The sequence below is a fragment of the Lepisma saccharinum genome, chromosome 21, assembly GCF_977018435.1.
Source record: "Lepisma saccharinum chromosome 21, izLepSacc3.1, whole genome shotgun sequence".
Taxonomy (NCBI): Eukaryota; Metazoa; Arthropoda; class Insecta; order Zygentoma; family Lepismatidae; genus Lepisma; species Lepisma saccharinum.
Window position 1 is genome coordinate 25,238,980 of NC_139249.1, and position 25,535 is coordinate 25,264,514.

Sequence of the window (25,535 nt, forward strand, 5' to 3'; positions counted from 1 at the left end):
GTTGATTCTTGATTTTTACAAGACGCATCAGACATTGCACGCAGCCTTGGATCTAACGGACTTCTAGCGTTACATTCAGTGGCACAGAGTAACGTGAATTACGACGCAATATTAACAGTAATGTAAAAACATATTCACATGTGAAACAACCTACGCGACAGCCTATTTTTAACAATAAACCGTTGCACATGTGCATGTGGTTTCACAAGTTTTATCACAAAATTTACGAGAGCTAATTTCGAACTACAAAGTTAGACAAAGCTCTGAGACTACATACCAATAATGCAGTAACTTCAAGCACACACGTTTTGATTTTAAAATCAAAGCTAAGCGGGAACTTAACAAAGAGGAGGTACCATGTCACATGCATCGGTTATACACGATATCGTTCCCACGGTAGATGAAAACAACTGCCCTATATTTTTGTTTATCTATTCTCTGATATATTCCATCACATGGCAGAATGGTTCTTTTATCACGATCTTATCAAAACATGATATGCAAACATCACAATGTGCTTCGTAATTTCGCGCCCATCGTGTCACGTGACTATGCAAAATACACTATGAAATAATATAAGCACAACTTAATATAACAAAAGACATGTAGGATATGACTTACAATGACAGCATTAGCTGATTGATTAGGTTAATGAACACGCTCCTGTTCAAACTGAAGAAACCTCTCGCACTCAAACGTCAGCAACTCTTTGGGAATGGGTAGCTTGCTTCAAATACCACTCAACAAAAAAAAAAAAAAACACCTGCAATCAGCGTTGCCAACCCCGCATGTACGAAAAATGATATTACAACTGCGGGCAAAACTAGACTCAATTCTTCTAACATCATACCCCAAATTAATTTCCATTTTACTTTACGTAATTCTTACCTCTTGGACTAATCACTATGAAAATAAATTATGAACACGCACACCCTACCCCAAATTGTTAGTTTACCGTACGTAACTTTACTTTCCCACTCATAAAATGTTCCTCGCAAATTACAAGCACCATACGCGGTTGACTCTGTATCGGCGACGAGAAAAGATAAACTTGATGGGGTGCGGCCCCCACCAGATTCTTCGATTTTAATTCGTAGATTTTTCTTTCTTTTTTAGAATTTATTTGAATTTCCTTGTGCGAGCCGTCGGCTATACGCACTACATGATGATTCGGATCCCTCTCAGATTTTCTTCATATTTCGCATACTCACTAATTGAGGCCTCCTAATCACGAATCTGAAGTTAAAATTTGTAGCAAACGTTTAGAAATGGCAAAATTATTGCGAAAATTTGACATACGTACTAATTGAGGCCTGCTAATGACGAATCTGAAGTTAAAATTTGTCGGAAATGTCTAGAAATTGCAAAATAATTGCGAACCATTGGCGCTGGCCCCACGAACCATTGACGTATGGTTAGGTTAGGCAAACATAGTTAAAATTTGGTGTCGTGGTAGTATCAGGAAGATATATATTTCCTTGTGAAACAAAAAAAAAAAAGTGAATATATGAAAGCAAGAGGCTGTTGGCGGGGTCTCTGGGTCTGTGTAGTGTTATGTTTGAACCATGTCCATTGTTGTAATATAGACGACTATTGTACTTCTTCAACGTCTTTCCTTAGAGTTCAATTTCCACCGCTTGGAGGTTGTGCCACATTTAGAGTCATTTTGCTGGGGTTGGCACGGCTGCCTGCTGTATTCCTCCCCTCCTTTTCTGGCTTTCCTGCCCTCCACACTGTTGCCAATGTTTACATTTCACGGAAACAAAAAACACGCAAGCTTTTTGATTAAATGTAGATTTCGAACTTTGTATTAACGAGCGGATTAAACGTATTAAATCCAGACTTTGCAACATTCTACCCGTACAATGAAATTACTTCCTTTCGTTAATGTATCGTGAAAACATTAAGTTAGTAACGCTACTGTACCCACGCTAGATGGTGCAATACAAATGGACTGAAAATAAATCCACAAAAGTCTGTTTTCACCGTCATCGGTTACAAGAATAGCCTTGCAATGATAATCCACGCGTCAAAATAAGACATATTCAAAATTCCATATTCAAAAAGTATAAAAAATTGATGAGTTATGTTAGACGAAAACTTAAACTGGGACCTTCATGTCCAAGAGTAAACTAAGAAAAGCTACGCAGCACTAGGATTCCTCTATAAATTTAATGAACACCTAAAAACATATTAAATTGCAAACACTGATTCTCGCTCTTCTTGACTACTGTGATATAGTAACATTGCAAACTTGTCTGTTCGAAAAAGTCAAAATTCAAAAAGTTTAAAATTCATGTTTACGATTAAAGAATTCCATCATATTCTTCCAACCCTGAACGAGAACAAAATGCTTAACATGTACAGACGTCGCAGACTTCATTTCTGTTGCTTTATACAGAATCTTTTGCATAAAAAAACTTATTCGAGAAACTAAAAACCAGAAGGGAAATATACAACTACAAAACAAGAGGAACAGCGAAACTTTAACTCTTCAAACACTCACTGGAAATTTTCAAATCGTCTTTTACACTTTCAGCGGCAAAAATATGGAATGAACTCCGCCCCCTCCCCAATCCTAACGAATTGAAGAATACACTAAAGAATCTTGTTAGATGAGCAATATCTGTTCAAGCTCCCACGAATAGCACTACACAATACAGCTTAAACTGCATACGAGCTTCGCCATTGCTTGACAAATCTTCAACTAATTGCTGTATCGTACCTCAGAAAACTAGCATAATCATGCACATGAATTTCAACATCCTTGAGTGAATCTCCTTCTCAGAAATGTTTAGCGCGCGCGCCGGGGTGGGTGTGTGTGTGTGTGTGTGGGTGTGTGGGTGTGTGTGTGTGTGTGTGTGTGTGTGTGTTTTTTTCTCTCTTTTAGTGACGTCTTGATTTTTTAAAATCTTGACTGTTTTTATATATTTTTCCTCTCTTTTTTATGATTATGTTTATGTACACCAGGTAAATGTATAAACGGGGTTAGGTGGGAGAACAGCCTCAGGCTGAACCTCGCCCTTTAATAAAGAAAATTTGAATTGAATTGAACTGCAGTGCACCGCAATGGCGTGTTCAAGGGGTAAATTCAATTGAATGGTGAGAGTCGCAATCGTCCTTAAAATAAATGTCAAATGCAGGAAAATATAAAAAATGGAGGGCTGTCTATTAAAACACACACACACACACACACAACCTCCACTTCGGTCACGAAACACACAAGCTCCACTTATAGGTCCTGGGCAAACAACTGGGCCAAGATCGAGAATGTTGACCAACATATTCTGGCAAAATTTTCTCTTGAGATCACTCACCCCCGTAACAAATCCTGATTCTTCGCGGATAGGTGCCAAAAGTAAGTGTGAGAGCGAGAGAGAGAGAGTAGTACTATTTGATATTATTTAGCCTTCTACACAGTGAATGGGAGCGCGGTGGTCCGGAAGGGCATTTGACTGCCACGAAGGAGACCCGGGTTCAATTTGACGTCATTTATGTGTCGTATCAAACATGTTTCCCTCTTGACTGTACCATTTACAGGGGAAACATGTTTATTACGACACACATATCAACTTCCGAGATGTTTGTTTCAAGCGTCAACTTCACATTACAATGGTAACACTATTAAGGCAGAATTTATATTATAAAAAATATCTATTGTGAATAACCTGTTATAGGGTGGAAACGTTACCTTTTGATTGTATATATTTCTTATACTATAAATTCTGCCTTTGTATTTTAATGTTTCATTCACGTTACAATTACTTGAGAACTACTTGACGTATTACAATGTAACAAACGCCATTCTTAATGTCTTTTCCCCTACTTTCAATTTCACTAAAAATAATATGGAGTTTCCATAAAAAAACGTAAGTTTGTCTTTAAAATAGTACATCCCTACGTAGTTGAACGTACTGTGGCCACTAATTTCACGAGCCCCTCTCATAACTTTACATCTGCGAATGTAGATTTTCAATATTTATTCTTGTTCACGAAATATTTCCGGTGGTAATTTTGGGCGAATCACCCTGTATATGACATGGCATGGTGAAAAGTGCACGGGAAACTTGACCTTTAACTTACACAGTGATTCGTATTGCTACAGTTTCTTGTTTGTAGCCAAGTTGCAGTTATATTTGCATCTTTTATAACTACACAGAGATGAGTACACAGCAAAAGCTTCATGTTAATGCTACAAGCTAATACTGTGTAAGTAAAATGATCGTAAATAATGAATCAGAAACCATGAGTATTTTCGAGACTGATTTACATAAGTGACTATAAACTACAAAGAAAATTGCGCGTAACTGCTTTGAAATATTCTTAATTAAAGAACGCTAATTACATAGACTGGTTTCCACTTCGGGCACCGAAAATGGGCATCACTATTGAAATGTTTATTATAGAAAACTTGCTATAAGTTCATAGGTATAATACTTTTGTTGTTATTACTATTGAGATGAAAAATTGGGAGTGAGGAAATGGCTGCTGGCATGAATAGTAAGTAAGGTGTGTAGGAGAATTGGGGCCTATACCCTCGCGAGACAGTCAGACGCCCTACCCACCAGGGTTGTTACAGGTCCAGGAATTTTAAATAAATTCAATTCCGGTCCAGGATAGAAAATCAGCAAGCATAAATGGGTTCTGGACCGTAAAGAACCTTTTTATCTGTAAAGTATTTCAATTCGGTCCAGGAACCTTTATTCCAGGAACAATTTAAATAGGGTCCAAGTTCCGTATTGATATGAAACAATACGCAACTTTGATCGAATACGGACCTGACGATAAACAATTATTCACTTGTGAGCATGAAAGACTAATCCAGGTGCCTCGAGAATCTAAGGTACAAGGTAGGAATGGGCGAAACGCAAACGCTGCAGTTACGTTACCACTCTCCATACAGGCCCATTCTCTCGCGCGCGTTTCTTCACTTGGTTGTAAGCAGAACTCCCGTTCCCTGTTCACATTGTTGTAATATCTGATGAGAGCACTGCAGCCTCACGTTACCTCATCGACGGCTCCTATTGGCTGCGGTTCCTGGATCGGATGCCGGAGCAACACGTGGAGGGTTTGTTTGAACTCAATGTGGCGCCATATAGTCCACTGCGTTATGTGCAGTAACTCTTCGACAAGGGAGTTTTTGAATCTGGCCCACGAGAGAACAACAGCGTTTTGATTTATTCCCTGCGCACCTGCGCTACGTTTTCTACAACCGCAGTGTGACATTCCAATGTAGAACGTACTCGCGGACATTTTTAGAAGGCAACTTTTAATCGGTCAAGCCTGGTTTGTAATTGTAAATACGCGTAAATTCAATCCCGGACTGGGAGAAAATCAGCAAACGTAAATGACTTCTAGACAGTGTATAACATGTTCATATTTAAACCATTTCAATTCGGCCCAAGAACCTTTTTTTTTTCGGATGAATTTCAATTCGGTCCAGGAACCTTTTTTTTTTTTTTCGGATGAATTTAAATTCTGTCCAGGAACCTTTTTTCCCGCATCAATTTAAATATGGCCCAGGAACCTTTTTTCAGGAACGATTAAAAGGAACCTTTTTTCAATGAATCAATACGCAACTTGGACCGAATTTAAATTGTGAGAGAAAAAAGGTTCCGATATTGCAGTGGAACCCAATAGAATTTATGGGTTCCTGAACCTTTAACAACCCTGCTACCGACTGGACGAATCGAAATAGTATTTTTCACTTCTTTACTCAGCCAGTCACCAATTGGTACGCTAGAAACAAATCAGATTACTGGTTGGATGCCTTTTGCATTCGCACAATATAAACGATCACATCCAATTTTCAAAAGTTCGCAGTTCTGTTCCTCGACGGTGTTGAATTTCGATTTTTCATTCCTGGTGCTTAAACGCAGCGTCGTGCATTAAGGAGCAGCGAGTCTTTAATAAAAAAAATAAAATAAAAACCACCTGACGTGATGGATCACTCGATTCTTTTTATAGGTTTCAAATAGGGCTGATCCGAAACCGATGCCGTCATATCGGTATCAGAAAGTATCGGTTGGAATTCATCTGCCGATACTTTTCTGGCATTTTGGTCTTTCACGGGGTCCGCAAAAATGCCAAGTCACACTTCCGTGGAGTCTAATTATCCTAATATTATGCAAAATTCGAAGTTTTTCTTCATTTTGCACCAACAGCCTATATTTTGTGATTACATAACATCAATTTTCATATTCTGATGTAATTATTTAATAGGAAAGCAAATTTCTTGGTAATTTGATGCACATAATTGCAGAAGAATATTTACACATCAATATTGATCAATATCTTGAACAAATTTTTAATTATTGCATTTTTCAAGTATCGGTAACCGTGGGAATCGGTAAGACTATCGGTTGAAACTGGTATCGGCTCAGCCCTAGTTTCAAATCGCAATATTTATGCATAAATCCATCGCCTGCTTATCATTATTTCTGAAAGTCTAGAACAGTTTGACACTTATATTCTGGATGGCGTGCCAAAGTGTGTTTTGGTGGGGTCTTAACCCCACTTCGGTTCAGTATCCCTAAAGAATTACGTCAAAGACAGGAAAAGATGGCAAAATCAAGGTTGACTACCAAAAAAACACCCCCCTCTGGGCACGGAATCGACTGTGGTAGTGTATGTATGGCAATGAAAACAGAAAACTAACTAACTAACTCTCTAGCCTTCTTAAACCCGAAGGTTCATGGCTGCAGCAACACAGGCCTTCCATCTGTCCCTATCTTGAGCAAGATCTATATACTCTTTTCCATCCCTACCGATTTCCTTTAGGTCCATCTCAACGTTGTCCCTCCATCTTCGTCTTGACCTTCCTACAGGTCTCTTACCATCGGGTTTCCCAACAAGAATCCTATGAACTCCTCTTTCCTCTCCCATTCGTGATACATGGCCTGTTTTTTTTTTTAAAAAAACAAATAAAATCGTAAATATGAAACTGAGTGCATTTACCCTTAGATCTAGCCTTCAATGGCGTCCTATATCATTATGAAGGTCACCAGAGTGTCAATTTTATCAGCAGTATCAACCTCACAACAGTAGGAAGAAAGATTCCGCCCTCCCAAAGTGCCTTGTACAGTCACGGACACTTCTGGGTTGTAGTGAATACTTAGACTTTCAATGGAATTGTTACAACCCAGCAGTGTCCGTGACTGTACATAAATATACTTGTTGCCATAGAAACAGAGATTCACCAATCTTCTCAGTGCGATTCACAGATGTAAGAGACACCTACTCGAGCAGAAATTTGCTGTGGGCAACGAAATTTGACTCTTCATGTCAGTCCCATTTGCAAGACTAGCTGATAAGAAGAACGTTATCAAATTAAACGAGATCTAACTTGAGCTTCTTTTCTCTTTCCAGACAATGTTGGTGGCTTCAGTAACCAGTGCTTCCACAATCCGAGGGCACAATTTCCCTTTCTGGACTATTTTTCCTTCACATAAACACATACGATTGATTGATTGATTTGGTGTTTTAAGTCCACATTATGCATAGTAAGGCTAATCGGGACTGGACCTACAGTTTAAAGTGGGATCCGAACCACCATGTGCCTCGACTGGATCTAAACAAATATAAAAAATAATAATAATTATTAGCAGTGGTAGTAGTAGTAGCAGCAGCAGCAATAAAATTTTCGTTGGTCCATGTTCGAATGAATAAAAAATGTTACACAAATTCTTCATATACTTCTCAGCTTCATCGCTTTCTGGTCAGATGTCCCAGGTTAAAATCATGGTCAGGAATCCATTAAATCGTTAATTCTCATCGCTACAATTATCCGAAGATACAGAAAAGCGACGTACAATAAACTTAACAGAAATATAAATAGATGCAGGCTTATATTCAAGGGAGCAGAAATAAGAAGGATCAGAAAAAATAAAAATGTTAATATGAAACTAGAACTTACAAAAACTGTAATAATGTAAAGTCAGAAGTCTTAAAATTTTCCTGAAATTGTGATATTTTTTATCGAAATTCCCTTTTCCCTTTTGGCTAAAATTTCCCTTCATGTGGCAACACTGTCAGTAACCTGAAATGGAAGCAGTGAGGGGGAGGGTCGGGACGGGAGGGGAGGTCGGGTCGAACCGGTCCCTAGGCTTCTCTCCCAAGAAATTGGCATTCTTCATTTCAAATTATAGAAAACCAACAAAGCTTCTTACTTTTACACCATCCCTATAATGTATTAAAGCAACCATCCATGCAGTAGCGTACGCAGGATTTCATCAAGGGGGGTGTTTTTTCGAAAACTTTCTACAAATTCACATTTCCATTGTTTTATTATACTTTAATTAATAATAATAATAATAATAAATTAATTAATAATTCTTATAATTAATTAATTAATTAGTTTAATTACTACTAATGCAGCTGCTATTTATGAAAGAAATAGAACAAAATTACATTTCTTTTGTTTCTTTGTTACAAAATAATTGTCTAGTCAACGGTTAATTATATATGATAAGTGAGACATTTTAAGTGTGAAGAAAATCCAAAAAAACAAGCAAATATATTAAATTTATTGAAATAATCGAAATATGAAACTCATTCAAGGAGCCGCGCTGGTCTAGTCTGACAACTTCGTGGGAGATCCGGGTTTGATTCCCGGAAGTGGTTGGAATTTATCCAGCCTTGTCTCCGCACCCAGCCTTATATCAATGGGTACCTGAGAGCAACCCTGGGGGATGAAGGCTGCCGGAGCATGGTGCTGATCACATCACCTGCAAAACAGTTCGAGATCGAGAATATTTGGGGCCCACCACACGTGTGCCTTGATGGCACGGTGCTATATGCACAGGGGAATTTACATTACCTTTACTTATGGAACTCGCCCAGGATAATAATGAAGCGCGAGAAAACATGTTACTAAATTCCACTGAGTCTACGTATGTTTTCATTGAAAAGTAAGTTTATAAACATTCCAACACATTTATCACTTCTAGGTGATTCACAAAGCACTTCTTCAACATTATTTAATGATGTGGATGAAGACTCAGCATCACTTGAGAGTTCACAAGGGGATGTAAAATCAGTACCGGGAAGAACGTTTGCAATAAGGTCGGCACGCTGCGACGAAGCAAGGAATTTTCACAATTCTCGCGAGAGTCACTGCGCGACTTTTTGCAAAAAAAAATTGCAAAATTGAACTTTGCGGCCGCTTAGATTGTGTTTGGAATGTTAAGTTTTTCTTCATGCTGCATGGGAATAATAATTCAAATTATTATTATTATTATTATTATTATTATTATTATTATTATTACTGTCGCAGATCTTTAACTGTGATAAATTAGCCATTTTTAATTTTTTTCTACAGCATTTTCCATAATATTTCAAAAGCTCAAGGGGGGGGGGTTTAAACCCGGTAACCCCCCCCCCCTTGCGTACGCCACTGCATCCATGTATCAGGTTGATGCAGAAATAATGGCCGAACTGTTTTGCAAATATTTTTTCTAATACATCTTATTGATTATACTGCTTGTTAAGAATAATTTTAATTAAAGCTTATTTACTGTTTAATTTACCTGCCTTAAAACATTTTTTACACATGATGAAACTTAAAACATTTTTAAAATACATGATTTATCTCGATTCTAGGCTATTCATAATGACGATGTCAAAGCAAGAGCTGAGCATCGGTTTCGTTTATAAGCGCAAACTTGGTAGCAGTCAGTGTTGCCACAATCTGAGGACATAATTTCCTTTTGCAAGGGACACAATTTCCCCTTTTCTCCCAATTTTTCCCTTCACATGAGAAATTAAATAATATAATAAAAAGAAGAAGCAGTAATAGTAGTATTTTCGTTGGCATATGTTTAAAGCGTGAAAAGGTTAAAAAAAATAATCACATGAACCAGATGCCTCACGCTCTAACCCTGGTCAGGTCCATTGCCCATTGTTCATCATTCATCCTTATCGTTGCTACAACGGAAGATGTGACGTAAAATAAACAAAACAGAAATAAAGAAGGAATAGCAAAAAATAATGGATCCGAAATTGGAAACTAATATAACGTCTACTAACACTGAGTCGGAAATCTTCAAATTTCCCCGACATTTTGGTATTTTTAATCCAGGGTGGCTACAAACAAGCAGAAATGAAATTCCCTGACATTTCCAGGTTTTCCAGGACAAAATTTACATTTTTCCCTGACAATTACAAACTAAACTAAATCGATGTTTTTGCAAATGGAAATAATAAACTCATACAGATCCAGGTATGGATTTGTTAAGTTCCAATATTATTTTCAATGAAATTGACTTAATTTCTCTATTATCTATGATTTGAATTCAAACTGCAAAATAGTGAATTTGAAAAGTTATTACAATTCACAAGCTAGGGAAAGATTACGGAATTTTATCATACGCAGTAAGTTTAAAATAAAATACTTGATTACTTTTAAAGTTACGATTAAATGAGATTAGAGTGAAGAGTGATTGATTAACAAATACAATTTGTAATTTATCAGTCTACTTATACATTCTCGGTATTATATGTTGATATTTCCACTGAGGTTTGGAACCCTCTGCTTGCAAGAACCATGAGTGCAGACTAGTTTTTCGATGCATAAAGCTACTTCTCTCTTCTCTGTAAATCAAACAACTTAACTCTTGCATATAAGTGAAAAAATTGAATCGAACAAAAGAAAGTGTTATATTTCCTTACATTATCAATGGGATTTCTGCTTCAGTACAATATATCCAAGTGAAGTACTGTGAAACTGACAACATGCAGTTATACCATTAATGCTGACGAAAAGGGTATGTAGGTATTAGAAATTTAACGAAAGGAATTTATAGAATTGCATTGTATAGGTACTGGATTTAACTAACCAAACATTAAAACAGGAACATTCTGTTAATAACAGCATCTGAAAGTTCATATACGAGGGGCATCCAGAAAAAAGCTCCAATGGTACCTGTATGCAGAACTAGTGACCGGAGAGCGACGCACCCATCCATGCGGGCAGGAAGAAGTGGCATGTAGCTGTAATCTGGTACAGTTGCAATGCAACCGTTTTAGGACAGTTCTAGATTAAAGATTGCAGCTCTCATACAGTCTCCCACCAACTGCGATATATGTAGTAGCCTACATGTAGTAATCAGATTTTTGCACACTCAAAATTTGACACAGAGCCAAAAGCAATTGTGTACGGTGTGCAGACCAGACGTCGTGAGGGATAGTATGGCCAGATTATGGGCAGACAATTCACGGAATGTCAATCGAATGTGCACAACCCCATACAGCTGAGTGCACGTGGGCCCTTTGCATCACTTCAGGTGAGAAATCTTGGACCACTCCTTGTTCAGCCCTGGCCTTGCATGTACCGACTCTCAACTATTTGCTCAACTGAAGAGGTTTCTGGCAGGAGAAGGATTTGACAGCTACACTGTAGTAGAGATAGTTCCAGTATACTTTGCTGTCAGACACATATACCATGGGCATACAAAATTTAGTGCCATGCTACGACAAATGGCAGAACAACGCTGGTGATTATGTCGAAAATTAGGTTAGCACTCACTGTTAGTAATGCAATAAATACTACTGATATTCTTGTTTTATTTATGCCTAATCGGTAGGGACCTTGAGTTGTTGTTATTTTTTCAAATTGGTGTATTCTCTTTATTTCTTACTATTCGGTGTTATTTTTCCCAAAATTCACATTTTCATTTTAGCGCATTTTCTGGCAAATATCTGAAATTATACCTTCATGGTGTTTTAAACTACTGTTTCAAATTGTAAGTCACATGGTCTACTCTCCTTCGTGAGAGTTTGATATCTTGAAAGTTATTTTGGGAAAGTTAATTTTCCATACCCCCTTTTCAATTTTAAGTTAAGGATTTTAGATAATGGAATTTTCCCCGTACATACTGAAGGGTGCATAATGACCATAAGTGGCTTCGCGACCAAAAATTTTAAATCAATCAATCTCACGTGACAGATACCAATATATTCTGGCATCAAAAATTGTCATTATTTTTTTTTTTTTTTTGAGTTGTTAGTGTTACGATTTCCAAAATTCGAATTTTTGTTTTAGAACATTTTTCTGCAAAATATATCAAAACTTAATACTTCCATTGTGCTTTTAAACTATTATTTTAAATTGTAGGTCACATGGTCTACGTAGTTTCGTGACAGTTTGATATGTTGGAACAGATTTTTGACGAAGTAAAAGTAAAGTGCTCCCCTGCACTTTATCGTGAAGGTGTATAGGGATGTGGAGATGGGCCCCCACACTTTCCTGATCACGGCTGAAGGTAGGGGTGATGTGATCAGCACCACGCTCCTGGCTACCTTTATCCCTCAAAGTTTCCTCAAGGTACCAGATTCATATGATGCTGGGTGGGCACCGGAGCAGTTTGAATAGGTGGAAAACATCCCGGTTCTCCCCCACAAGGGATCGACCATGGATCCCTCGCATAGTAGTCAGACGCCCTAACGACTGAGCTCCATTATTACTCGCTCGACAAATGCCGATGGTGCGCACTTAGCTTGGTAATTCAAAACATATCTCGTGCGACAAATATGAAGATGTGGCTCCCATGTGATGGTAGATACGCACTCGATCTCCTGTTAGAACCCTGCCACTTTGCTCTATGATACAAATGGTTTTGATATAAGTTGAAAAAATCGTGGGAAATACATGATTTAATGTGGCTGTCAGAATTATTCTCTATAGTTTACTCTTGAGTAAAATGTTTAAAAATTTGCATGTTCTATGTACACAAACATAGCCTAGAAAAGACAAGATCGTTAAATTTCATGGAATCTTTAGTTGTTTTAGGACATTTCTTTCAAAAAATTGCTAAAAACGCCAACAATTCGCATTTTATGTCAAATTCGCATTATTTCGATATTTCAAACGGGCGAAAAATGTGTCCAGACATCACTGCACATTCCTAAACATAATTTCGCAGCAATTACCATTTTTCAGGGTTTTGGCGTTTGCGAAAAATCAATTTCCCTACTAATTGGAAATTACTTTCCGGCCACCCCTCGTATAAATCAATAGATGGAAAGTGAAAATTTAGCAGGGCAGGCAGAGAAAAGTCAATTCTTGAAGAAAGTGATTTGCTTTTATGATTGAATGATTAGAGTAAATATGATATTAAAGTATTTACATATATAGTAGTATTTTATTTCATAATATTAGACATTAACCTTACTCAGTGAGAGATTAATGACCATCTCTCATGAGTTTAAACAGACAGGACACGAGTGACATTAATTTCAATGCAATACTAGTGTTGCAGTAAATTTGGGGTTGGGAGTGAAAATTTCGAGTAATTTGCCAAATTTTATAACGTTCACCAATGCAGTTTATATTTCACTTTTTCGTGATAGTATTCAATATATATCCCGTTTGGTTGGATTCCTCTTGATATCTAAGAATAGGGCAATGTCATTGTAAACGTATGTTAACTTGTGCGAAACCAGTAATACGTCAGGATAATGAAAGAAAATATTCGTATGCACTGCTACATTACATAAGGTGAAGTGAGCCAGAAGAGTAACAAAATGCCAGCAGCATATTTGTAGTCTAAAGCTCTTCTTGTTTATGCATGCGATTTTTGTTGGATGTTGCAGTCCATGCAATTTCTCTCGCATGTTGTAGTGAGATACTTTGTCGGGTGGCGATATTCGACAAAAATCGTATTATCAATCGAACCTACATATTTGTTTCCATGTTCCTTCAGTTTGCCCAACAAAATGCCTTACTACGATGTCCGATAACTATCGGACGGCGCCACCCGCTCCTATCCCCTCTATCTGTTGACAAGTCCCCTTACTACTCCCATACGGACAAGAAAAAATGATAATTCAATGCAATTTCTAAGTAATATTTAGAGGCTAAACCTATACTCCCCCGATGATACCATATGGTATCATGGTGATGATTATGAAATGAATGTGCCTTTTGGACCTTCATACTCATATGTTTGGGTGGAAACTCTGACAAAGGTCTGGAGCAAGCCTGGGAAATTCATATTGATGTCCAACCTCCCCCCTCTCCGCAACATATCCTTGCCACATTTCGGAACAGAGATTCGCATTTTGGCTCATTATTGAACTTGTATGGCACCCAGGAATATGAAACATGTTTTAATCTGTTTGGAAACGTCCATTCTTTGAAGAGAATACTAAGGTTTGCGACTTCTCCCCAAAATAGCGGGAGAAGAGGGAGCAAACTCCAGATTTTTATGTTTTTCATTTAAATTCGGGGGTCGCGCCCCCCAAGCCCCTTCCTCGGTCCGGCGTTCTGATTTGTACACGGTTGCATGCGGTGATGTTTTTGCTGAAAAACAAAAGTTATCCGAAGTAGATTGCTTCCATAATGCCAGAGTTATAACAATTTTCCTCCAAAGAGTGTTCGAATTTAAAATTCCCGCCGAGAAGCCAGGGCGAAAGAAATTTCTCTCTATCTCTCTCTCTCTCTCCCCCCCCCCCTCCTCCTCCTGCCATGACTGGTTTCTGGCGCCGTGGTTGTGTTGCGCATAAAAGGGGTCTAAAAGTTGAGGCCGAAACTTACGAACGAGATTTCCTGTTCCCGTGCAGGGTTCCATAATATCTTTAAATAAATAAATTTTTAAAAAAAAGTCAATGAAGACGAAATTCCCTGACATTTCCCTGACCTTTTTCGACACCTCAAATTCCCTGACTTTTCCCGGTTTTCCAGGTCTGTCGCCACCCTGTAATCAAATTTCCCTTTTTTTCTTGTGGCTTAAACTTAGGTCTAAATTTCCCTCGAAAAGGGAAATTTCCCTTCATGTGGCAACACTGGTCGCGCACAGTGTTTTAATCAATAACAGTCGGACCCGCGGTGGTCTAGTCAGTAGGGCGTCTGACAAACGCGGAGGACCCAGGTTCGATTCCCGGGGTGGGTGATGTAAGGTCGGAATTTTCCGGCCATGTCCCCGCATAAAGTGGCTCTGAGGTTCACCCAGCCACAACAAAAGGGATACCTATGGTCAACCCTGGGAGATAAAGGCGGCCGAAGCGTGGTGCTGTCACAACGTGGCCGAGATCACGAAGGTGTGGGACCCTACCCCCCACATTCCCCTGTATATGCCTCATGGAGTAGTACAAACTGCAGGGTAACTGTACCTTATTTTGCGTCGCTTTTCCGTCATCCTTGGCCAATCGCAACGAGGACGATCTGATGACATCAACGCGATTCTCACCTCAATCTCATCCAAGCGATTGATTGTTACTTATTTTAAAAAGTATTCGTAACATCTCTCGTTATTATACATTTGCATCTAGGAAGCGAGTGACACCTCCCGAAGCATCCAATCAACAAGTGAGCCGCTCACGTCATCTCAATGCAGCGCACCTATCAACTATCTTGCTTCGCAGGCTTGCTAGCTAACGGGAGCTGTTTCCAAATTACGCTGCCAAACACAGGCATTGTAGGTAGGTTTTCACGTTATTTCAACTTCAGTGGCGTATGCTGGTTTTAACTAGTGTGTAATCTCCGACACTTGATTCGTTCACCCACTCCTGAAGTCTCCCTGCAAATTTACCTCAACATCCATACAGGATATATGAATATATGTGTTAAAAATTTTACCTTATTGTTGCGACCACTGTCGAAAAATTGTTGTGGTTGCACTTGCAGTTAACCTACGTTTAGAATTTCAAATAATAAAACAAGAAAATATAATAAATCTATAAGAAAAAACCTGTAACAAAGAATATGAAAGAAATGCGGTAATGAAATAAAAACCCTCAATATTAATTGAAGTGTAAAATTCAAGTTACCCCAGTACCCAGCTACTCGTGCATTCCTGATTTTCGTTTTTATACACGGAAGTTTAAGTTCAAGACCTGTGGTACAGTGTCTCTCAAAAGTTTTAGGACAACGACATTTTAAACTAGGCAACCCAATTTACACAAGGCGTTGGTGGGTTGCGTGTAGAGTTAGGCTCAATCTCAGGGTTGCCACATGCACAATAGATATTTATAAAGTACGCGAAAGAAATACAAACAAGTATTATTGTATAAAATTATTAGAAATATCACTATTATGTCGCAAATGACGAATTTCTTTCTAAAAGAAAGAAACTAGGTTTTCTTGTATTTCATCGCTGATGAGCCTAAGGAAGGGATAAGAGGTTAGAGGAAACGAAAGACGACAAAGGAGAGGAGAAAGAGAAAGCGAAAGGAGAAGAGGAAAAGTAGAGGAGAGAAGAAAAAGAGGATAGACGAGGAGAGGAGAAGTAGTGGGAAGAAAGGAAAAATCGAAGAGGAATGAGGAAAATGGAGCAAAGAAGAGAAAAGAGAAGGAAAACGAGATGAGAGAAGAGGAGACGAGAAGAGGGGAGTGGAGAGTAGAGTAAAGGAGAGAAAAAGAGAAGAATGAAAAGAAGAGGAGAAAAGTGCAGTGGAGTCGGAAATCTAAGACAGGAGAGGAGATACGAGGAGTGAAGATGAGTGGGATGGAGAAAAGATGCGAGAAAATTAGGGAAGGCGATATGAGATAAAAAGCAGAGCAGAAGGAGGGGAGAGAAGAAGGAGAAGAGAAGAACAGAAGGGACTGAAGAGAAGAAGTAGTTGCAGAAAATATTGTCTCAGCGTCAAGAATTGATGCATTGGTCAAATTGTCGACATGAAACATTCAATAACATTTTGAAATGTATTGGAGAATGTATTAGATCGGTGCCATATGCCTTTTGGCTGAGTTCAGAGCAAGATGAAATCTTTCACGTAAAATCATTGATTTTACATGCTATTATACCACTAAAAACCTGAATGTAATTTTAACATTTATCCAATGTTTCTCCAATTCTCGCTTCGTTGAAATGAAGATGTTGTAATTTAATATTTCCCCTCCCCCCATCGTTAATTCCAAACTGAATCTTTCCGTTTCACACAGCGTGGACAATGAACACAATGGGATATGTCTAAAACTTACGAAAATTTTCTGCCACCGGAGGGGTTTGAACCTACGACCATCAGGTCGACAATCCTTAACGGTAACCATTACCCTACAAGCTGTCACTCCTGACAGCAGGTAGAAGGAGCTGACGAACGTGAAATGTAGATGCAACTCTCCTCCTACTTGTAATGTGCAAAGAATACTTGTTTGTAACAAAGAAAACGAAGGTAGAACGAATCGGAGAAAACATTTAATGGAGAATTGCACATGTTGAAAACTTTTCATTCGATATTTGCGGAGGTATCCTTGCATTGATCTCGAGTGGGAAAAGGGGTAAAATTAGTATATGCTGAATTGCCACAAATATAAAGAGTTATTTCATTAATATGTGTCAATGTCTTTAAACGAGTACAGAATTATCGTTAGAGTATCATAATTCATGATCTTATACATGAAAATATCCCTTTGAACGTGTGTCAATTCATTTTTTTTTTTATATATACATTTCAGATGCAGAACAATGTAGCCACTTTACACTGATATTACAAATAATGTTACCTTAATAGAAGGGGAAATATGTTTTCTAGTATGGAGGATCGAACCTGAGACCGCAATCAATCTTTCAAGAACCAATACACTACTACAATACTGCTATTACAAATAATGCCACCATGCCGTTGTTTAATAAAAAGAGAATCGAAAAAAAGAGAACACTTCGTAAGGAGGATCGATCCTAGGACCGCTAGCAGCCCATTCGAAAATACTAGCCACTACACCACGCTTATACCTTTCGTTGAAGCATCAATTATTAAGAATTCTGTCCTTCCAATATTGTAAATGTCGTTGGGTAAACATGTAGTTAAACTTTTACTTTAATTTTGACTTGCTTTCTTATAGTATAGCAGCTATCAGCCTCCCCGATGGCGCAGAATTTACAATACCGGACCAATCCCCGATTTTTGTAATATTTCGCATACTCACTAATTGAGGCCTCCTAATCACGAATTTGAAGTTAAAATTTGGGGCTCATGTGTAGAAATTGCAAAATAAGCTAAATTGAGTGGTCCGCGATCGGCACTTTTGCTCATTATTTTCCGGTAAATTTTGTGTTTCCAATACTTAAAAAAAAAAAAGAAATATACATTCCTGATTTTAATTATGCTTGCCTTGCCTAACCTAACCTAATCTAACCACCGTGAATGGTTCGTGGGGCTATCCGTCAATGGTGTGTGGGTCTACCCGTGCATGGTTTTACGACCCCAAATTTTAACTATGTTTGCCTAACCTAACCTTACCGAGAATGGTCAGTGGGGCTATCCGTGAAAGGTTTTGCTCTAATTGTGAAAACGAACCGATAAAAAATCTTATTTTCGTAGCACTTTAACGGCAAACGTTCATAATCGAAGACGCCATTTTCGTATCCTGCAATTTTACGATCGATGTACTGTTGCCAAACTTACCTGTAATCAAATCAGTCCACATTCCACATGTTCTTCTACATCGTGATTGTCACTGTCACTGTCGTCTTCTTCGTCATGCTCTCCAAGTATGAAATCAACAGTGTGGCAACGCTGTAGACAGCGTAACTAATTGCGAACGTCAATTGTTCATATCAACAAATATGGCTCCCATACTTGTATACGGAGAGTCATTGCGAGAACTGAAAAGCTTATTTTACAACTTATACACGTTAATGAACAATTTCTTCACCTCACCCAAACATGTTGACCTGAAATAAATCATCGCGGCTAATTATTTCGTGAGTATAAGACGTAGCATAGAAATTACAGAAGGTTCCGGTATTGTAAATTCTTTCCACGTTGCCTTGTAATCAAGAGGTCTCGGGTTCGTTTCCTGGTGGAGTCACACAGTGGTTCGGATCCCACTTTAAACTGTAGGTCCAATCCCGATTAGCCTTACTGTGCATAAAGTGGACTTAAAACACTAAATCAATCAATCAATAGCAGCTATCTTCGAGAAATAATTTGATGTGATGATGAAAAACTAGAATATCAGTAGTTGTGAAAATACGAGTTATTTCTTCTAACTTATTATTGTGATGAGATATTATGAATGGGAATGGAAAATATCTAGAGGCTTGAACATTGCAGAACGACGCTCTCTTAATGTGATACTGTAACAGACGAAATGCTTGTTTACTGACGCAAGTCGTTGCGCAAGGTAACACGAAATAATTACACCGTTTGCAAAAATGTTTGCGAACTGCCAAATGTGAGAAACGTTATAAGTAGACGGGAAAAAATTTATTCATGAAATCACATCACGTTTGACAGTGTTTGTCAAGAGATACTCGTGGGACTGAGTTAAGGTGCTGGAATAAATGCTTCTTATTTTTCTTCATCGAAGAACAACAATTTTTAAGGTAGAGCAACAGTAGTTCCACTCTTTCTAATTTCTACATATTCCTTTAATTGGATTAAAAAGAAATAAAAATATTGCTTGCATTTCTGTCATTGACGTAGACCAGGCACGTATCCAGGATTTCTTTGAGGAAGGGGCCAGACCCAAAATTAATTATATATATATATATATATATATATATATATATATATATATATATATATATATAGAGAGAGAGAGAGAGAGAGAGAGAGAGAGAGAGAGAGAGAGAGAGAGAGAGAGAGAGAGACAATATATACTTCTACAATAGCAATCGCGTTCGGATTCGGTGAAAAAAATGACTGTTTTCAAAGGCAGGCAAGCTTGGTAGCGTAGCTTGCTCGCGTTCAAAGTGACTCACGCTATATTCAAGGCCGCTTCTTATCGCAAAACACAACGTCTGCACCCAACAAGTTACAAGTGACCAGAGTCGAATTTTACAAAGAATCTGAAGAATGTTAGATTTCATCAGAGGCGGCTAGTTGGGCACTAGCTAAACATGCATAAGTTTGTCATAATTCCTGACAAACAAAAAGCTTATTACTATATAAGTATTCGAATAGTAACACGTGCTTTATCCTGTAACATGTAAGATACTTATCGGAATTACAGCGTAGTAGTGGCAATAGATCCATGAAGAACAAAATAAAACTGAATGGTTGCTTTATTATAGATAAATATTTTAAAAAAATATTTCTTTTTCATTCCCTTGTATTTTCTTATTTTAATAATAATAACCCATGGCTCAACAATCCTCGAAGGGCCTTGACCTACATATCTCCCGACTGCCAATCTCCCTCCCACAGTCCTACCTAGAGGTGTGGAGTTCTTCAACTGGTAATGGGGTGACGTGGGATCAGCACGTCGAACCCCAGCCGTTATGGGAGATTTCTCAGACCCGATTACGCTACTCACTCGTAGCTCCCCAATTTCCTCACGATGGTGGGTTGAGAACCCTAAGACTGAACACAGGCGGACTCGAACCCATGACCCCATGACGTCCCGCAGTCGGATTCCAAAGCACAGCGCCTTAGACAGCACAGTCAAGGAGGGGGACTTTTCTGATTTTACTTTTGGCTAAATGCGACGATGAGGATGAATAATGAATAGAGAAAGAAATACAGAAGGTCACGCACAAAGAAGACGACGGATCTTCAAATCTCTTAGATTACGAGTTCAAGCCCAAAATATGAGGATTTTAACCTTAGACCTCAATTTCAAAATTATAAACAAAATGCCTATTTATACTAAACTTCTCATCGAGGACAAAAGAGTTTGTAACTTTGAAACTAGCTCTGAATGCAAACTGACATTTTTTCATGTGAGTAAGAATGAAATGTGTGGCACACAGAGATACTTTTTTGCGAAAACAATTAATTGTGTCCTGTCCCAGCATCTCTGCAGCAAAGCCGCGCATAGCAGAAAAGGAGGAGGGAAGGGGGGGATCGTCTGGACAGAGCGAAACAGTGCACGCTGCTGGGAAGGCTGGTAACTGCAGTGGCTTTCCTCCCTCCACGCAATCCCGTTCCTCTCACGTATTCATCGATGCTCAGATACTTGTTTTCGTTCACCTGCTCCAGAGATAAGTGGGACAGAGTGTAGTTCGCATACATGTAGCAAGTAAAGAAACTTATCTCAGAATGAAAATTCCACTGAGTTTTAAAACGTTTGCTTCAGCAATGAATGACTGGAAACGGATCACATATACAATTCCCTTGCAAAAATCTAGTAGTCTAAAACTAATTTGAAGACTTGAAAGTATCTATTTATTAGATTCCAAGTTGTAAGGAACTATTTAGTAAATGTTCATGTAACCGTTATGAAATTAAAATAAATTATTCACAAGCTTAGATATACTAATACGCAGAAAGAAATTCAGAGTAAAATGCATGTGTATAAAGTAATTCTAGAAGTACAGAGCTATGTATATCAGAGTATTGAACTTTTCTTTTGCAGGATAACGTTTACAATATTGAGGCGAGAGAATGATTAAGAATTGTTGCCCCAAGGGAAACGAAGGGCGTAGTGTATTGGTTCTTGAAAGATTGATTGCGGTCTCAGGTTCGATCCTCCATACTAGAAAACATATTTCCCCTTCTATTAAGGTAACATTATTTGTAATATCAGTGTAAAGTGGCTACATTGTTCTGCATCTGAAATGTATATATATAAAAAAAAAAATGAATTGACACACGTTCAAAGGGATATTTTCATGTATAAGATCATGAATTATGATACTCTAACGATAATTCTGTACTCGTTTAAAGACATTGACACATATTAATGAAATAACTCTTTGTGACAGTCAGATTTACCGACGTCATTATTATTATTATTATTATTATCCATAGCGGTAAAAAATGTGTTGATTCAAAGCGTTGAGAGTTTTAATTTGTAAGAATACATATTTGATTTTTGCCAAGCCGACGGGAGGAACGAGACGTTGGCGTGTCTTAAGGGTGAGCACCTGAAAGGTCACGTTATGCGTCTAAAGCTTAGGAAATTCGACCGTAGTGACAAACATTTAAATATCTCGGTTTCCAGCGGTCAGATTCATGTGAAACTTATACCAGCGCAGCAGCATGTGTGCAAGGACGGATGTGTGGAGTTTCGTTGCGATCAAGCAACAATTACGGGCGCCAGATCAAATCGGTTGTAATTGATCAGTTTGTGGACACCGGTTGCAATTGAGTTATGGGCGACAGCGAGGCTGAGGCTTAATCCGCAGAAACTCAACTTCGAGCACGGCTCGTCCCAGTTAGGAGACAATAGAGCAAAGTGGAATGACCTCTTCGGAAGCGTCACTTCAATGAACGCCTAGCGTCTTTTTTCAAAATCTAAATAAAACGAAGGACATGGTTTTTCGATACACAGTCTTACCGCGAACCTTGTAGCGAGAGCAGCTCCGTGCTACCTCTCCGTGTACAGTTTTGCCGCGATTCTTGTAACGAGAGCACCTTCGTGCTACCTCTGCGTGTACAGTGGACTTTGTTGTGTTTTGCGAACACCAGTGTGTGATAGACAGTAAGTCTACACGAGTGCGCCTACCTCAACCGCTGGGAGAAGTTGAAGCGAGACCGTGTTTCCGTGATTACCTTACGCCGTTTATAATTTTTGAGAAACGAGGAACACCGGAAACTATGGCGGGCTAGAGGAAGAAGAGAGGTGAGGGCGTTACCGTCGATTCGCCCGATGTCAGAGGAGACTACGCCGATGATGCCTACCAGCCGCCACGGAGAGAGAGAGAAACGACGAGCCACGCCGATGATGCCTATCCGCCGCCACGGAGAGAGAGAGAGACGACGAGCCACACCGATGACGCCTATCCGCCGCCACGGAGAGGGAGAGAGACGACCAACGCCGCCCTGTTGATGCTCCGACGACGCCTACCAGCCGCCACGTTGACGTCCCGACGCCCAGACCACGGAGATGTTAACCGATCCCGAGGGGAAGAGAAACCGAGGAACCAGACGTATGAACACTTTTCGCATCTTCATCGTCGCGACCAAGGAAACCTTTCGTGTGAATACTATATGTTTTCAATCGCCCATAAAGACGCCAGGATGCACCTCGGGAGCTGAGAGATGGTAATGTATCAATCTGTGTGATTGTCAGCACGTGACGGCCCGATTGATTTAGAGAACGCCCTTGAAATTCGTCAACATTTTGAAAACGCCCACATAACTCGAAACTTCATATCAAAACTCCCGTCGCGCTTGTCATTTGTAATTTATTCGTCTCAGGTCAATTTTTCTTATTCCTTGTGATATTTTATAATGATCTTAAATTCATGGTTGTTTGTGCTCCTTCGTATTTGTTTAAAGTGCGTACCATTAGAGTAAAGCGCCGCCCACTTAATTGTTTAATCTACTGGAGGTTTGTTCATTTTTTATGTGTCAGTGCTGTGTCGCTGCTAGCTAGGTCAGGCCGCATGTGTGATTATTTGTTAAAAGTATTTGCCTGGTAATATGAATTGCTCGTCGCGGCGAAGTGTTTAAGTCCCGCCTGCTAGAGAGTATATGTTTGCGTCACTCAACGGAGGTTATTTGTTATGTTTGAACTACGTGAGGTCTTGTAAAAGGAAAACGTCCGCCCACGTGAATGTAATTGCCGTTGAGACGCCTTTGTTTATGCTGATCAAATAATGTATTGTCACCGCACCGACTAGTTTCTTTTTAAAAAAGGTGAACTTAAGTAAGGGCTGGCTAGGATTTGAGTAGCACTGGAGCAAAATCACAAATGACCTGATTAGACAAAAAGTAAGGTAAAATTAATTGAGAATGCAATAATGAGGGCTTATCGTCATAACACCTGTACATGTCATGTATCATTCTTTATGTCGATGACCCCGTGAGGATTGATTCTGTGAGTGAAAGTGAGAGTGAAAGAGGGGGAGATGTAGTAAATTGATCTTTGTTGATTATGAATAGAATATACTCTTTATTTTCATGTTAATTTTGGGCTATATCATTTCGTACGCATGTCGCTACCCGTGATTTTCAGGTATGCAGCTAGCCGCTTCCCGGCTACAGGTAAAGAGGTGGTTATTTGAAAGTACATATGTCTTTGTTTTTATTCGATACGGCTTATCACTATGCACTGTCGGTCACCGGTTCCTACACACGAACTTAACCTGGACCGTAACGCTATTTCGCTTGTCCGAGGGAGATTTTGCCGCCTCTATCTTGGTAGTGGTAGCATTTGTTTTCCTGGGCAAGGGAGGGCGTTTCACATCTTTATATTTTTGACAATTCAGGATATACTAATTTTACCCCTTTTCCCACTCGAGATCAATGCAAGGATACCTCCGCAAATATCGAATGAAAAGTTTTCAACATGTGCAATTCTCCATTAAATGTTTTCTCCGATTCGTTCTACCTTCGTTTTCTTTGTTACAAACAAGTATTCTTTGCACATTACATGTAGGAGGAGAGTTGCATCTACATTTCACGTTCGTCAGCTCCTTCTACCTGCTTTCAGGAGTGACAGCTTGTAGGGTAATGGTTACCGTTAAGGATTGTCGACCTGATGGTCGTAGGTTCAAACCCCTCCGGTGGCAGAAAATTTTCGTAAGTTTTAGACATATCCCATTGTGTTCATTGTCCACGCTGTGTGAAACGGAATGATTCAGTTTGGAATTAACGATGGGGGGAGGGGAAATATTAAATTACAACATCTTCATTTCAACGAAGCGAGAATTGGAGAAACATTGGATAAATGTTAAAATTACATTCATGTTTTTAGTGGTATAATAGCATGTAAAATCAATGATCTTACGTGAAAGATTTCATCTTGCTCTGAACTCAGCCAAAAGGCATATGGCACCGATCTAATACATTCTCCAATACATTTCAAAATGTTATTGAATGTTTCATGTCGACAATTTGACCAATGCATCAATTCTTGACGCTGAGACAATATTTTCTGCAACTACTTCTTCTCTTCAGTCCCTTCTGTTCTTCTCTTCTCCTTCTTCTCTCCCCTCCTTCTGCTCTGCTTTTATCTCATATCGCCTTCCCTAATTTTCTCGCATCTTTTCTCCATCCCACTCATCTTCACTCCTCGCATCTCCTCTCCTGTCTTAGATTTCCGACTCCACTGCACTTTTCTCCTCTTCTTTTCGTTCTTCTCTTTTTCTCTCCTTTACTCTACTCTCCACTCCCCTCTTCTCGTCTCCTCTTCTCTCATCTCGTTTTCCTTCTCTTTTCTCTTCTTTGCTCCATTTTCCTCATTCCTCTTCGATTTTTCCTTTCTTCCCACTACTTCTCCTCTCCTCGTCTATCCTCTCTTTCTTCTCTCCTCTACTTTTCCTCTTCTCCTTTTGCTTTCTCTTTCTCCTCTCCTTTGTCACCTCTCGTTTTCTCTCACCTCTTTTTCTTTCTGTAGACTCATCAGCGATGAAATACTAGAAAACCTATTTTTTTCTTTGAGAAAGAATTGTCACATGCGACATAATAGTGATATTTTTAATACTTTTATACAATAATACTTGTTTTTATTTCTTTCGCGTATTTTATAAATATCTATTGTGCATGTGGTAACCCTGAGATTGAGCCTAACTCTACACGCAACCCACCAACGCCTTGTGTAAATTGGGTTGCCTAGTTTAAAATGTCGTTGTCCTAAAACTTTTGAGAGACACTGTACAAGAGATCCTACTAGCCTACCTACATTAACTATTTGCAATTTCTCCGGAAAAGATCCCGTTCCAAATATTTTCACACGCAAATATTATAGTATATCTGTTGCCTTT

At 38.9% G+C, this 25,535-nt stretch overlaps 1 protein-coding gene across 3 annotated transcripts in view; it reads right to left on the reverse strand.

The window, feature by feature from the left end:
* LOC146004373 (piwi-like protein Siwi) overlaps positions 1-25,535 on the reverse strand; it is a 133,452-nt gene that overhangs the window by 51,322 nt on the left and 56,595 nt on the right. Inside the window, exon 1 of one of the 3 annotated variants that reach the window (XM_083143173.1) lies at positions 622-735. The exons of 1 other annotated variant lie outside the window; for it this stretch is intronic. The gene's annotated coding sequence lies outside the window, so the exon portion shown is untranslated. Of the gene's footprint in view, positions 1-277; positions 297-621; positions 736-25,535 lie in introns of those variants that run through there. One more of the 3 variants, XM_083143174.1, reaches the window with a different exon arrangement.